The following is a 12,890-nucleotide window of genomic DNA, read 5'->3' as shown; positions in this document are numbered from 1 at the left end:
TTGGTTTGAGTCGGTAATTATAAAATTGAAAATAATTTAGTATCTCTAAGTACTCTTAATGAAGTTAGAATATAAATATTTTGGTGATGTAGATAGTTGGTCATCTTGAAATTGGATCTAGAATTAATGAACTATTTGTATTACTAAAATATATGCTACATGTTTGATGTGTTAGACTCAACAACTATGGTGGTAATTAGGGAAGTAAGAACAATATTAAGTATATATATCAAGTATTAGTATGATGGAGCTACTAGAAATCTATTAATGATGATTTCTTAAAGAGCTATGCAAATAAAATTATGCATTGTGGAAGCTACCAAAGGATAGATGAATATTCATTGATTGCAAAATTTTAGATAAAGGAGCAACATTAATAATAAGATAAATTTTGGTAGATTTTTCCAATGATGAGTCAAAGATTACAAAGCATAATTAGTTAAATGTTCCACCGATAAGATAAGAGTATCACATGGAGAGGTATTCAAATATGATCATTAATCTAGTTCATTAGAAATTTAGAGTTTGAAATTGAAAATGTTAAGTATGGAGTATAATTTTCATTAATTATCTTGAATAGTTTTTTTTTTCTGATTTTACAAGATGGAGACTATACAAGTCCTAAATGAATGTTACCCTAAAAATCTAAATAGAGGTTGCCATAAAATCTTAAATGAAAGCTATCATAAAGTGCTAAATGGAGCTACAACAAAGTTCTTTAATGGAGTCTGCAAAATTTCATATGTGGTTGATCATTAATTTTAGAAGATGAATTCTTTACTATATAAATCCATGCAATCGTAGAATAAGAAGTAACAAAGAGAGGAGATGAGGATAAAGAGATAGAGAGAGGAGAGGGGGGGTGAAAATAAAGAAAGAAATCTTTCATGTGCTTGCAAGTAGAGTTTTTCAATTTTTAAGAAGAAGTCTTTTTTATAATAGTGACTGTATTTTTTTTTCAGCTAGATAAATTGATTATTTTCACATCTATAATTTTGTATGAAGTATAATTCTTCACATATCTCTTTTAAAGCTTAGTGGATTATTTGATTCTTCTATCATCATGGATGTATGCTCACTGAAGTCAAACCAAATAAATTTAGTGTTTCTCTTTTATAGTTCTTGACTCTCTTTATAATTATTTTGTTTATTCATTGTACTTGCCCTTTGGTTGAGCACACTCTCCTTACTAATAGGTGTAAAATAGACATCTATCATTAATTATATTTGAACGATTGCTGACAAGGAATATAAGAACTTGATTAATGATCATTTGTAATTCTTCTAGGAGTACTAGGCATCAAAGATCTGCATCTAATGAAACATTAAGCTTCAAAAGTTAGTGAACATGATCGTGTAGTCGACACAATATTGTTAGGAGAGATTTACCGGCAATTAACAAGACAATGTTGGATGTTAGTGGTTGTTAGGCGTCATATTTTGGTCTTCATTAGGGTAAGTTGAGGAGCACGAAGAAGTTATGAGATCAGTTTAAGCTCAAGATTAATAGCCTTCTTATTCTTCTTTGTGAGTTTAGTTTATATATTTCTTTAGAGGCAATTGAGGATTTAATAGTGATTCTGGATTACCTATAACTTCTAAGCTTTCACTTTTTTGTGATGAAAGAAATGAGATCAGTTTGAACAATCATTGAGTAATGAGTTTGAGGTTGTTTAAGCACTTTATCTCTCACAAAAATTTTTTGAAAGCAGCAAAAAAATAGCGACCAAAAGCTATCTCAAATAAAGCTTAAGATTGTGCTTTCCAACATCTAATGAAACTCAAGACTTCTCTGTCTTAATATCTCGAAACTCCTAACGCCTCCGCACCCCCCCCCCCGCCAAACTTCTTTCTTTTATTATCCATTCATTCTAATCATTATAATTATATCACATGTCTATGATTTAAGATGGAACACTTTTAACTTCTAAATGATATATTAGAAGAGGTGGTGAGACTCTCAGAGTTAAGCTTTATTTGTGACAGCTTTTTTATTATTTTATAAAATAATTTTTTGGTTATTAAAGTCTTCAAGTTTAATTAAAATTTTATTACTAAAAGCTATTTTAAAAAATAAAGTAATTTTTAGTATAAAATATTTCAAATTAATTAAATTTTTTATTAAAAATTTATTCTAAAAAATAATAAAAATCTATCTCACCTTAGACTCAGACAAAACTATCAGATTTTGCACATTGATGATGGCAAAGGAAGAATATTCTTTTATTTTATTATAATTTAATGTAATGGGAATCGGGTGCCCAACTATTTTGTGTTGGAGAATTTAAGGTAGGCTTAGTAGGGTTACGTCACAAGAAAGAGTTGATTCCTTTGCAACGATTAAATATTTAAATACAATTAAGATAAATTTTATATTATTAATTCACCATTAATTATTAGTCAAATTAAATTAGGATATTCTAATTAGAAAATAATTCACAACATTATTTGTATACTAGTGTATGTCTTTCCCGTTATCTAGCATGTAATGAACAAGTTGCCACAAAGGGACTCCCACCATACGGCCCTGTGAGGAACTCGCCCTTAGGCTCTCGCGATCATAGTAAACTGGAAACAGAGAGAGTGGGCACTCCTCATTAGGGCAATCAAAGGTCATCATAGATTAGACAATTTGCCACTCGACTCATGAGGGAAGGCTGGCCATCCTCAAAGCACTTGCCCTCATCTAGGGAAGTATCTCCATTCATGCTTGCCAATCTCAACTACATGAAATTTCTTTAATCATGGGGCTCTCAGCTCGACCATTTGACCATGGAGCTTGTCCTCCCAACAACACTAGCACGCTCATCTTCCTTTCATTGGCAATCCAAGGCTCCAGCACAAGTTGATGATGACATCAGAGCATCTAATAGTTAGAGGCCCCTTCAATTCATTGCGTAGTCCAGTTGAAATAATTGCACTAGCATATGTTATTGATTACACTAGCTAGTGATATAGCTAGATTGGTTTGCATCAATTGTTGGGCACATGAAGTCTAGTATATATTGGTGGGCCAATGGTAGGATCTGATGTAAGCACTCTGACGATTGTGGTTGGACAGCAATGATCCAACGTGATGGTCAAATGGAGATGGTTAGCCTAGAGTTGTTGGATAGCTGGTTTAGCTGAGGACCTGAGGTGGTACGACGATGGAATCTCACTACTTCTAGTCAATGTTTCCAGCCAAGCTCGCCTTTCATGTTAAATATGACTTATTATAGTTATTCATCTTCCTTTTATGTTAAATATATGACTTATTTAAGATATGATAGCATTAATGCACCTTTTACGATATTTTTAAATGTTTGAGTGCCGTAATGATGTCGGAATTAAGTGAAGTTGGGCTATAAACATAAAAGAATTTGATATCATTTAGTCCTCTAATCAATGACTCAAAGTTTTCAACCATGCTTCATTGCCCGATTTGCCTCATTTGTAGTTGGATTGGATTATATATATATATATATAAGTAAGTTTGTCTCATCAAACTGCTGATTCGATTACAAATTTGTTGAAATTGGAGTTCAAATAATCCTATATATAATTTTAGAAGTTTCCATTTGAATATTATCTTGAGATTCGTATATGATCAAATAAAGTTTTTTAAGATTTGTAAATAATTAAAGTAATTAAATTAATTAATTTGATGCCCACCTTACATTAAAATATGTTTAATAATAATATCAGATAAAGTTGCAGCAGTCTAAGCAGCATAAAGATTGATTGGTTAATCCCTAGATATCATACACTTTATATAAAATAAAAAAAGTTTAAGTCATAATCATCATTAATTATTTTAATTAACATTACATATTTTAAATAGCTTGCTATTGCATCAACACATTATTTTATAGCTAATACTGTCATAACAAAACAACCAAAATTGTTGATTATTTCATCAAGATATAGAGATGGTTTGTAAAGGCAATTAAAATATCATTATAATTTATAAGGTAGTTTACATGAATTTTTAAACTTGGTTTATAATTTATGATTCAAGTATTCATTTATTTGGCGCGGGTTTCTTACTGTTTCCTCAAATATTTTTTTAGTAAAAAACCTTCTAGTTTAAAAAAAAATTATACTAAAAAATGTTTTAAAAAACAGGAAGAAAGCTATTACAAACGAAGCCTATATTAAAAATTATTGTGACAAATGCATCACTTATATTAGAAAATTGCTTGAAATATAATATCTCGTAGGTTGTCACATTACACAATGCATGCAAGTAAATAATAACAATAATAATAAATTAATTTGACTCATTTGACCCCCTAACCATGATAGTTCTCTCTAGTTAATAGAAAATTCAAATAAATTATTTTAGGACTTCAAAAATTACAAAAAATATTCATAAAATAAATCAATTTATTTAAAAAATAATGGTGAAATTGGTTTGCAAAACGGACAACTAAAGGTTCTGAAATTCTCACTTGTACCAACATGCACCAATTTCTTAAGGATTTTCATCGGTGTCCAAAAATTATGAAAACATTTGTGTAAGTAAAATATTACAATCAAAATACTACGGCTAAGATGGTTTGCAATTTGAAGTAATATTGACTCCAGAAAAAAAAAAATTATTTTCCTGAATCAAAATACGGATTATTACAATGGAGATCGTATAATCCATGCTAAAGAAAATTTAACATAAAGGAACTTTGGGAAGTACGCAAATTAGTAATGATGATGATAATGATCAGTGATAATTTTTTCATAATAATCAAAGTTTCTATAATTTTTAAATAAGAAATTTGTCATAATAATATTTGGTGAATTGAAATGTATAATTTTGTAAATTAGTTGTATCAATTAGCCTTGTTTATGTCATTTGTGTTCAACATTATTTATGTTATATACTATCATTAAAATAATTGTTATGTTGTGTAAAATGATTGTTGTGATGTAGCAAATTTTCTATATGCATCAGAAAGACTAATAATATATATCAGCCATTTATGCATAGCATCAACCTCTCCAAGGAAAGACAAAATATGAATGACATTCAAGGGAATATTTCCAAGCTAGAATATGTGGCAGATGTCAGTTGGAAGGTTTGTTCTAATCTCATATATCCTCCCAAGCTGCTTTGACTTTGAATTTGGAGTCAAATGATAAGACTTTGACCAGAATAAAATCTTTATCATCAGGAAGGTCAAATGGAATTTCACATATTTTTGTTGATTTGATATGAAAGTTTGGAGAATAGTCTTAGTTGGTCATCAAACCAACAACTATTGTGCTTGAAGGATATATCAACATCTTCTCTCATCAGACATGACAGATTTTCATGTTGGAGAATCATTAGCTTCAACTTAGATGCACTATTATAAACCGCTGTTTATGTCTATCTACAACAGCGGATTTGAAACTGCTAGTATAAAATGCTGCAAAAACATTGATTTTTTGGTAGTGATGCGATGATGAGGAGATGATCAACAATAGAATATTTGGAGCACATAAAATTATGTTAAAGATTTTGTTTAGAATTATCAATACATAGTCGGCAAGAGACTGAAGATAGTTTCGAGAGTTTCATTCCTGAAATAAGAAAGGATTGAATGATTGTGAGTCTACTATAATGATAGAAGGTGGCTACGAGAATGTTTCTCCCAAACAAAAAGGAGTCGAGTGACAGATTTATAGTTAATAGTAAAAGGTACAATATGAGGTCATTGGATCAAGTGATTTGTGTTGAATAATTGTGTTTTTGGTTGGAAACAAGATGGATTGAAACATCATAGTCTGCGTGTTCTAACAATCTTACCTTGAGTCTTAAGGCATCTCCAACCGAACAGAACACCATTCGTCTAATCCATGCTAAAGGAAATTTAACATAAAAGAGCTTTGGGAAGTACTCAAATTAGTGATGATGATGATGATCAGTGATAATTTCAAATGAAGCCTAAATCTTTGTCAGTTGATTAGTTCTAGAATATATCTCCCTTATTCATGAAGTTTCATTTGGCTTGACCATTTCTTGCAAAGAAGTTTTGTGACCATGGAATATAAATTAGCCATTTTTACATAATATCAACCTCCAAGGAAAGCACAAAAAGACAAAATATGAATGTCATTCAAGGGAATATTTCTAAGCTAGAATATGTGGTAGATGTCAACTAGAAGGTTTGTTCTAATCTCATCCTCCCAGGCTGCTTTGACTTTGAATATGAAGTCAAATGATAAGACTTTGACCAAATCAATAAAATCTTTATCATCAGTAGGGGCAAATGGAATTTCATTTTTTTTTTTTTTTTTTTTTAAAGCTTTTTTTTTTTTTTTTTTTTTGATCTGATATGAAAGTTTGGAGAATAAGAGAATAGTCTTAGTTGGTCATCAAACAAGCAACTATGATGCTTGTAGGATATATCAACATATTCTCTCATCAGACATGATAATTTTTCATATTGGAGAATCATTAGCTTCAACTTAGATGAGATGATGAGGAGATGATCAATAATAGAATATTTGGAGTACATAAAATTATGTTAAAGATTTTGTTTATAATTATTAATACATAGTCGGCAAGAGACTAAAGATAACTGAGAGATTGAGCTCCATTCCTGAAAGAAGAGGAGACTGAATGATTGTGAGTCTACTATAACGATAGAAGGTGTCCACGACAATGTTTCTCCCAAACATAAATAAGAAAAACTTATAGCTTAGATAATGACGACGACAACAACAACAATAAAATCAAGGCTTTGTCCTATAACATGGGGTCGATTACATGAATCTCTTTCTCCATTATGCCTTAAGGCATCTTCAACCAAACCGAACATCATTCGTCTATTGTCTTTACAGTTGCCGCGAGTCTTCACCTGAACGTCAAATAAAAATGTATTTTGTGTTTTCTCTATGATGTGAGCACTGCGACTTCAATATTGTCGTGACACTGCTCAAAAAGCAAAAAATGGATTTCGGTTTGTTATTCGGTTGGACGCTCGCATCTACTGCAAACCTGAGAATGTTGTTCGGTTGGAAATGACCTTATTAAAAGTAAAAAAAGTTACAGCTTAAACATTCATATCAATTTATTAATAGTAAACTTAATACTTTTAAAATTTATTATAATCATAATATTCTCTCCAATTTTTTTTCCATCCCATATCCAAATTGCAGATCATATCCTCCAAAGTTTAATTTCCATGCATCTAAGATTCGATCTTCATCTATTTATTATTATTATTATTATTGTTGAGCTGAAAATATTTCTTCCTTCTCAACTGAAAGCCGATTTTTTTTTTTTTAATAAATCAACTTGCAAAAAGCATCTTTTAGAATTTAAAAAAAAAATCAAACTAAGCTAAATGTACGGAAGTTTGATTGGAGAATATTTTTTTCAAATTCACGTGAAAGGAAGGACTAAGGAATAAATTCTATTTAGAATTATCAATTTAATTTTATAGTATCATATTGTTTTAATTTAATTTTATAGCTATTGCAATCCTAAGAATGTCATTCCGTTGAAGATGACCATATTAAAAGGAAAAAAAAAATTATAGCTTAGACATTCATATTAATTTTTTATTAGTAAATTTAATACTTTTAAAATTTATTATAATCACAATATTCTCACCAATTTTGTCCAACATAGACTAAGGCTTTGTTTGTGACGGCTTTCTTACTGCTTCTTAAAACAGCTTTTTAGTATAAAAATTTTAAAAAGAAATTATACTAAAAAGCTACTTTAAAAAGCAGTAAGAAAGTCGTCCCAAATGAAACTTAAATCGAAGCAATATTATACTTAGAGATTCCCGCTTTTTTGGTACAAAAAATTTAAATTTTGCTTGGGAAAGCTTTCATATTACTTCCTAAAATAATTTTTTAGTATCAAATTTTTTAATGCAATAAATCCTTATACTAGAAAAAAAAAAGCTGTTCGAAATGAAGACTTAATTTTTGTACTAAAAAAATATTTTAAGAAATAATAAAAAAGCCCTAAAAAATGAAGTTTAAAATGACTATATCCGAATAATGAGGAGACAAGTTTGACATTTAGCCCAATTCTATTCAAAAATTATTTTCAAGATTTGCTTTATTTTTTTAAATAGAAGTTTTATATTTTCTTTTATATAAAATAATCCACTCTTTTATAAAATATGAGAGAGATATTCTAAAAATATTTTCTTTCATTAGAAAGATATGATTGATTTGATTGTGGAATAAAGTTATTCTCAACGTTCCAAGTCAGAGTTCCATCTGGTAGTGATTATTATTACTGTAGATCGAAAAATTTTTAGATAGAATTTTGTCTTTAAATTATTAATTTTTTTAATATAAATGTAATTTATTAAAATTTAATTAAATTATAACATTTCAATTTTATTCTGCACTAAATTTATTTTTTCGTCACTCGTGAAAATCTTAAATTCTAGATGATGAAGATGATATGTGAATGATGTCATGCGATTTCTCAGCTGACGATATAGGCAGTGTACGAAAGTAGAACCTTATGCAAAGAGTGATGTGGAAGATATGATAAGGGTCTACTGACTGTATTGATTGCGTGCAAAGATCAATGACGAAAAAGATGTGGGGAGTTATGATGAGATCTTGCATGAAAGCACACATAAACGGGCCAATGGCATGCGAAGAAGAAGACTTTGATGAAATTAACGATAAGGTGGCATTTTTGTTATTATTTTAAATTTTTTGATAAATTATTTGTCTTCTTAAATTTAAAATTCTAATTCTATCACTCACAATAAAGGATATGACAGTATAAGATAATTATTGAGCTACTCTCATATGGCCTTTAGATATGATGGTTGGAAGATAGAGAATTTATTCTTTTATTTGTTATACTATAAAGATTATAAATATATGCTCTTTAACAATTATAAAGTTCATGACAAGGTAGTTTTCTCTTGGATAAGGAAGTTGGGTTTTACAATTCCTTCTATAAAGTTTTCAATATCTAAATTATGAATGTAGAAGCTCCAAGAAATTAATAAAATGTTAACAATAAGGATTTGGTGTATATCTAAAGGATGAGTCATAGTAACCTTTCAAAGATTTTAGGTCATTTGCACTCAAAGCTAAAACTAATTGCATGGGATTTGCCTAAGAGATTTGGGGGAAGAACGCTTAAGGGCATTTTAAAAATTTGGGTTCCTCGTGGTTAAACACGGTTGCTTAAAGTGATTTAGGGATTTATAGGGGTAATTTGGATATAATGCCAACCAAAAATTTAGAATTTTGACTTAAGAATGTTGAAGTGGGATTTATAGGGGTATTTTGAAAATTTTAGGCTACTCATGATTGACTAGGGTTTACCGTGTGTAGAGCATGATTCCAAGTGATCTTTTGGAGCCCAAGCCCGGGCTTAAGTTCAAGGTTTTAACCTAAAGGACCTAAATAGGAAACCTTAGAGGCAATTTGGTAATTATGTCTTTCATGGTCAAATGGGTTGGACCATGGATTAAACATGTTTGGAAATGACTCTAATATAAATTAGAGTCATTTCAAGTCAAAACCAAAGACAATGGACCAATTTTGGATGTTTAGCATGCATTTAGAATTGCTTTGGGTAGATTTTGGTCAAACTAGCAATGGCCATGGACAAAGGAGTTTGATCATGATTGAATCTTAAGTAAAAAAAAAAATCCTAGAATGGGTTAAGAGTGTTTAGACTCAAGTTTCAAGCTAAATGACCACTTTTGAATTTTTTAGGTGATATAAAGTTTAAGTGTTGACTTTGGTTAAATCACCTTTAACCAAAAGTCAAAGGGGTTGAATAAGATTCCTTAACCCTTGGGAGGATCCATAGTCTCCAAGATGAGATCTAAGATCAATGGCCACCTGACTTAGGGTTTAGAGCATTTAGGAAATTTTGATTGTTTTTTGTGATTTAACCTGAGGTAAACTTGGTGAGGTTCATCACCTTTCTAAGATCACAAAGGAGTATCTTAATTCTAAGGTGTTTCATAGTGAATCCAAGGCTAATTAGGCTATGGGTAGTCCAATCAAGGCCATAAGGCCCATCTATGATTCACTTGGGATTTGTAATTTTTATTTGACTCCAAACTTTCACAAATAAGATTATGAAGAATTGAAGTGCTCCCAATAGGTTTCCAAAGGTCCAATGGAATCTTCTAGATGTCCTCGACATCTCCTAAGACCAACTAGTTTTATTCTAACCTAAAAGTTGTAAGGGTCCTATCCCATGGTTTTTAGTTCTTAGAATTAGTCATAGCTAAGTCCATGGAAATCCACCTAAGAGGGTCCTAAAGGAAGTACCCAACTCTTAAGGAAATAAATGTAATAACTAAGGCTAAGCTCTAAGATGAGAAAGTCAACCTCATTTAATTTCTAAATAGAAACTTTTTTTTTTTGTATTAAAGACCAACTATTTTATAAACTAAATATTCCCATAGATGATTCTAAAATCAAATCTAAAGTTTAATCCTTTCTTGATATATTCTACAAATATTCTCTTTTATTAGTGAGATATGATTTATTAGATTTTTGGAAGATAGTGTTACCTAATGTAACACTGCCGTTGCCAGGTCCCAAGTCCTGGATGAGAAAAGTTGTTGTTGTTGTAGTGATTCTTAATGTTGCAAGTCAAAGTTCTTCCCAATTATAATAAAATGTAAGCACGTTCTTCCATCTGTTGGCACTCATCACCACTATAGATTAAAAAAAATGAATTACTACTATAGATGGAAGAAATTGAGATAGAATGTTCTAGTTAAACTTTATTATGCACTAAGCATATCATGTCTTTAACATTATGGCTTCTTGTGAAAATATCAAATCCTAGATGAAGAAAATAATATGTGAAATATGTGAAGGGATTTCTCATGAGACAGAATTTTCAACATGTGAAAGTGGACCTCGATGGTGAAGAGAGATTTGGAAGACATGGCATGTTCTTGCTAGAGGGGAGTCCGGTGGAGTCCGACGGAAAAGTGCATCAACAATTGTGCAAAGGAGAAGCCTTTAATGGAAGTTAACAATATGGTGGTATTTTTGTCATCATTTAAAAGTTTAAGATAAATTATTTTATATTCTTAAATTAAAAAATTATAATTCTATCATTCACAATGGAAAGGATAAGACACAATAAGACAATTACTGAGTTCTTCTCATATGACCTTTAGAAGTGTTGGATGGAAGGAAGAGAATTTATTCATTAATATCTGTTATACCATAGAGATTATGAATATATGCTTTGGATAAATAAAGTTGATGACATTCATAGCTTCCTCTTTGGATAAGGATGTTGGATTTTACAATTTAAATTTTATTTGGGACGGCTTTTTTATTGCTTCTTAAAGGCAGTATTCTAGTACAAAAATTTCAATTTTAGTACTAGAAAAATGCTTTAAGAAGCAGTAAGAAAATCCCGAACGAAGAAAGTTTTTAATGTCCAACTTTGAACATAGAAGCTCCCATAAATTATTTTTTTATAATGATTATTATATATATATAATATAATATATATATATATATATATATATATATACATATGTATATATATTTCAATAATAAACAACTGGTTAGAATATGCCTTAAAATCATTGAATTTGTTTTGTATTAATGTTATACATGAATAAATTGTATTGCACTCATCTCAAAATAAATAAAATGGTCAATGTAACAATTTGGATTGGTGTATTCATCAAATGGCTAGTCTAGCCCATCTTAAAGCCGCACTTCATAAAATCAATCAGAACCACCATTCAATCAATGAAACCATTCAAACCAATCTTGAATTTCTTATAGTTGGTTAGTTCAATTGCCATCTTATTTAAATAATTAGATAAATTATTTTAAAAAGTTTAGCACAAAATATTAAGTTTAATAAATTAATTTTAATACAATATATTTTAATTTCTAATCAATATTAATTGTTAATAATGATTATTTGTGAAACAAGCATCAATTAAGCATTTCGCATGAACCCACCATCTCACATGAGTTTGTTTGCTATTTTGTCAACCGATTTACAATCTGGAAGGACATTAATAGCTTGGCTTTTTTTGTTTGCTTTGTATTTTTTTTCTTCTTCTCTCAGTTGTTTTTGTGTCAGGTGGTTTGATCCTTTTTCTTGCTGATTTTGGAGTTTTACTAGTCTTGTCTTTTCTGGCAGGCTCGTGGAACATGTTTGTAGTTCCGGTTGTTGTTGCTTGATCTTGTTGTTGTCACTAGTTTGTGGCTATTCTTCTCAATCGATTTCTAATATGGATGGACATTAATAGCTTGTTTTTTGTTTAGTTTTATTTTGTTTTTGTTTTTTGTTCTTCTTTTTTCTTTTTGTTGGCTGGTGGTTGTTTTTGTTGGCATGATTTGTGAATTTAGTGGATTCAGTTTGTAGATCTGATTGTTGTTTCTGTTGTTGCTTGTTTGTGGAAGATTTTTGTGGATTTGCCTAGTTGGAATCAGTTTTGCTAGACTTGTCTTTGATGAAAGGTTTGTGAACTTTTGTGGAATTAGATGGTGGTTCCGGTTACTGTTGCTACAGTTGCTCGTTTGTGATTCTGATTGTTGTCTGTTGTTGCTTGTTCATGAAATATGTTTGTGGTTTTGAGTTGTTGGAATTGGAGTTTGGCTATTCTTATTTTTGTTGGTAGGCTCGTGGTTAGTTGTGGAATCTGTTTGTGGTTCCGGTTGTTGTTGTTGCAGTTGCTAGTTTGTGGACTCTGTCTTTGGATTAGGTTGCTGTCGTGATCTGTTGTTGTTTGACAATTCTTTGTGAAGGGTGATTTGTTAGTTTTGCTCTCTATTGTATTTAGCAGTTTTCCTACTTTTTTTTTATTTAATTTTGGCTACTTTGTTATGTAGCCTTAGTCTTAGGGTTGGGTTGGTTTAGTTTTTGTCTTGTTTGTTATTTTCTCTTTTCATTGGGTTGTAAGTTTTTCTTACTTCTGTTTGATTTATAT

Source organism: Dendrobium catenatum, unplaced genomic scaffold (genome assembly GCF_001605985.2).
Source record: "Dendrobium catenatum unplaced genomic scaffold, ASM160598v2 fragScaff_scaffold_920, whole genome shotgun sequence".
Classification (NCBI taxonomy): Eukaryota; Viridiplantae; Streptophyta; class Magnoliopsida; order Asparagales; family Orchidaceae; genus Dendrobium; species Dendrobium catenatum.
Note: the sequence above shows the minus strand (reverse complement) of the source record.